This window comes from Nanorana parkeri, unplaced genomic scaffold (genome assembly GCF_000935625.1).
Source record: "Nanorana parkeri isolate BGI_ZX_2015 unplaced genomic scaffold, ASM93562v1 scaffold237, whole genome shotgun sequence".
Classification (NCBI taxonomy): Eukaryota; Metazoa; Chordata; class Amphibia; order Anura; family Dicroglossidae; genus Nanorana; species Nanorana parkeri.
In genome coordinates this window covers 74,220-78,601 of record NW_017306505.1, presented here as the reverse complement: position 1 = coordinate 78,601, position 4,382 = coordinate 74,220, and the positions used below count along the sequence as shown (strand labels likewise).

Genomic DNA, 4,382 nt, shown 5'->3' with positions numbered 1-4,382 from the left:
AAAGAGTTCTTCCTGTACCGCACCCTCTATTTGCACAAATGCGTCAACTTGCAGCCGCGACCTCTGCTTGGTTGACTGACAAAACGCTAACACAAAATAGGCAATAAGCATCGTTTTTAATGAAACGTTTTTTGTAACGCATCCAAAAACTCTGGAGACCCGGGATCGTTTTTCACCAGATCCGGCTCCTGTTGGAATGAACGCAGCTGTGTGTAAATGTATACTTGTGACGTATAAAGATAGATGATTTTTGAAACTTTTTTAATAGGTTGCTTGATTCCCATGGGAGGGAAGAATTCAATTTTAAGACGACCATGAAATCCAAGACGGGGCATCCGAGCGTGACACAAGCATGTTGGTTAGTTTTTGTTTTTTTTCTCTTTGTTTTTGTTTTGCGTCCTGTCAGTTTAGTGCCTTAAAAATCTCCTTCTGTGATACGAGTGGTGGGACAGGGTTAGGATGATACTCTCTTCGTCAAGGGCTTTTCAATCCTGTAAACCCTGAGGAGCAGGGGTATCATCTGTTAAGACCCCGCCCCCCCACCCCCCTCTTGTCATCACGCTAAATACTAGAATTATGAAGATGTGCCTCGTTGTGTATGGTGCTCCTTATGCTAAGCATTGGACTGTTGGCAAGGTTCTACGTACGTAAGCCTTGTTTTCTGAGCTAGACACTCTGGCTGGTGTCCCGTCAAGCTCCTGCCAACCAGTGACATCATTGAGCAGGGCAGCACGCCAGCCAATGACAGCATGGTCCACCGTCTGCACCAAAAGCCCGGCTTCCCATCGCCTCAGGCAGCGAATACCTCAGGGACAGCCCTGCCCCTTGGTATTAACAAATTAAATTTTTTTGGGCACTGTGGCATCCTTGACGGCTTTATTTTTAACTTTTCCAAGTTAAAACCAAAGCACCATATTGACTCAAAAGAACGACGTTCAAATGCAAGCACGCTAAAACACACACAGGCTTCCACTATGGGAATCTTAATAGTGTTTAATGTAGTGAATGATTGCTTATGGTTGCATTCAGAAGATATAGTCAAGTGACGGTGAACCTTTTTATGGTTCCGTTGGTAAAAAAAAGAATCAGTAATGTAACAAATTAAGAAAAAGATTTAAGTATTCTGTTTATATTTCTATTATGCTCATAGAAGAGAATCCACTGCCAACTTTTGGGCCTCTCTCTGCCTACAATTGCACCTCTGTTGTTCCAACAGGCTCTTTGTAATTTGGCTTAATATAGAGTTCCAGACCACCAACCAAGCATTCAGCTTTAGCACTAGGGTGAACAAGTCCTTAAAGGCCCATTCAAGCTGTTGTGCTGTCCTAATGTACCATTTCAAACCTCCAACGTACCTGCACTGCAGCAAACCACAACGCTCATGCCGTACCATTTTTTTTTTTTGGAATTAAGAAAGGGTCATGTCGATGTGTTGGCAGCCACATATTGAATCAGCTGCCCTAATGCAATACATGTTAATGTGCTACAGACGCATGTGCATAACTGCAGTGACCTAGGGAAATATGAATGGGACCTAAAGGCAGATAAATGTGGAAAACATATATGATGGCATGCCTTGAACTATACAAAGTGATCTGAACAGATCAAGTTAGAATCGGGCATTTGCAATTTTTTCCCATTATAATCGCAAACTCAAAAATACCGGATTGAAGAACGTGGTGGAGTTTGTCATATCATGCCAGCATACAAGATGTTATCTGCTTCTAACAAGATGGAACACGTTTCAGAGATTGTCTTTTTGTTTTTCTTACCAATATAGCATTACCAACGCCGTTATGAACCACCTTTTTTTTTTAACCCCTGAAGTATTTTTGCCTCTCACTACCACAGCGTAAAATGATTTTGTTTTCTTCGAATGTTCAAACCTACTATAGTCGAATCATGTTTTGGGTTGGTCCAGAAACGACCGACCCACAACATCATTTTATTTTAGATCTTGGTTGTAGGATGCATCATATAAATTTCCGTTCTGTGACTGGACTGGTATGGTCCATACTTTTACATATTTAGGGTAATCTGTCCATAACAATTTTATTACATTGGCCATAAATTGTCACCAAATTTGTATGAATCATCATGCGCTTATTGTATTAGGAAACGTACATAAAGTTAAACTCCGAAGTTAAATCTTAAAAATACATTCAAGTACCTTAACTATTAACAACAATGTATCTTATTTGTGTATCACTCGGCTGTAGATCCTCCAATCATCTCTGAATTGGTGCTGACACTGTCCTTCCTTCTGGAGGGGGGCTACGTCTGTTCCCCATGGTCCCTGTGTGTGTTGTAAAGTAGTCACCGCTCCAAGCTCGTTCCCGGAATGGACTACAATCTCATGTTTAGTTTACTCATTTGTACTGAGATTGTAGTCCATCGCAGGAGTGAGCTTGGAGAGGTTACTATTTTACAACACACCCAGGGACCATGGGGAATAAAAGTACCCCCCTCCAGAAGGAAGGACAGTGTCAGCACCAATTCAGAGATAATTGAAGGACCTACAGCCGAGTGATACACAAATAAGATACATTGCAGGGAATTCATCCAAACTGGAGAAGACAAAATCTGGAGCAGCTGTGCATGGCAACCAATCAGCTTCTATCTTTCATTTTCAAGTCTTAACTGAACAAACTGAAGAGAGAGTCAGATTGGTTGCCATGCACATCTGTTCCAGATTTAGTCTGCTCCAGTTTTGATAAATTCCCACCATTGTTGTTAATACTTAAGGTACTTGGATGCGTTTTATAAGATTTAACTCCTGAGTTAAGTGTCACTTGAAGTCACAGTTCGAGCCCTTGGCCTTCTGGATCAGCAAATGTAAGTAGAGATGGAAACAAATGGAAAACGTAGCTCTTCCGATGAGGTGGAGGGTTTACAATGAGCATAAAGTACTCCGATCGTAGCTATTGAACCTCAAGAATCTTTTGCCCAGTACATAATACTAGGACGAGGACTGTCCCGGTTTCATGGGTCAGAACCTATGGGGATAATACACTTAGATTTGATTCTAAATGCAAAAAGAAAAAAAAATATTAATCAAATAACCACGATCCCTAGTGAGTGGTTAGATCTAATATTCACTCCCCTTCTAATTACTGTTTAACATCCTCTGATGGTCCCGAGCTTCAAATGCGTTACCTATATCATATATTCTATTAAGTCTCTTATAAACTGCACCGCAACAGCCGTTAAAGCGTTCTGAAACAGACTGTCTGTGTCACCGGGTCAACCGCAGCATCAATTAATGCCTCCAACTGCTAATTATAGTGATTAACCGACCTCTCTGACTGCACTGTGCAAAGGGATTCATCCGAAATCCATATCTTCGTTCGAAATTGACAAGATATCTCTTTACCCTGCACTAAATGACACTTTAGTCAGTTTAATTAAAGTAAAGACCTATCTTGAGTCGCACATTCCTGAAATTAAAAAAAAAAGTGAATTTACATATTTTGTATGCTTTTTATTTTTACAACCATTCCATTTCCAAAATTCCCTTTTTGGTACTTTGTTTTTGGTTTTTTAAGGGGGTATATAATTGAGAACAAAAATATTTTACTTAAAAAGGTCAAAGTGAAAAACCTTTTGTTGACCATTTTTAGCAGCAAAATCATGTGTATAAGTTTGTACTCGGCGCTGGAGAAGGTGGCTACTGCGATCGTATTTGTCGCTACGGACTTCGCAGGGTTTTCGTGTTGGTTTATTTTATTTTTTTGTTGTGCCGTTATTGATAGGTCATCCTACAAACTTTCCTTCTTTTTTTAAAGTATATTTAACAAAAACAAAAAAAGTTTACAGCGAAGGGGTTGTTACCCCTCCGTTTTGTGATGTTAAGGTATCAGCAAAGGATTGTGGGAAAGAGTTCTTCCTGTACCGCACCCTCTATTTGCACAAATGCGTCAACTTGCAGCCGCGACCTCTGCTTGGTTGACTGACAAAACGCTAACACAAAATAGGCAATAAGCATCGTTTTTAATGAAACGTTTTTTGTAACGCATCCAAAAACTCTGGAGACCCGGGATCGTTTTTCACCAGATCCGGCTCCTGTTGGAATGGACGCAGCTGTGTGTAAATGTATACTTGTGACGTATAAAGATAGATGATTTTTGAAACTTTTTTAATAGGTTGCTTGATTCCCATGGGAGGGAAGAATTCAATTTTAAGACGACCATGAAATCCAAGACGGGGCATCCGAGCGTGACACAAGCATGTTGGTTAGTTTTTGTTTTTTTTCTCTTTGTTTTTGTTTTGCGTCCTGTCAGTTTAGTGCCTTAAAAATCTCCTTCTGTGATACGAGTGGTGGGACAGGGTTAGGATGATACTCTCTTCGTCAAGGGCTTTTCAATCCTGTAAACCCTGAGGAG

General features: G+C 40.5%; 1 long non-coding RNA gene across 1 annotated transcript in view; it reads right to left on the bottom strand.

Annotated features, from left to right (window-relative positions):
* Positions 1–390: 390 nt before the first annotated feature.
* The window catches only part of LOC108786985, a 4,383-nt gene continuing 391 nt past the window's right edge, over positions 391–4,382 (bottom strand). Inside the window, exon 2 of the long non-coding RNA XR_001941235.1 lies at positions 391–639. This is a non-coding gene — a long non-coding RNA (uncharacterized LOC108786985). The remainder of the gene's footprint in view (positions 640–4,382) is intronic.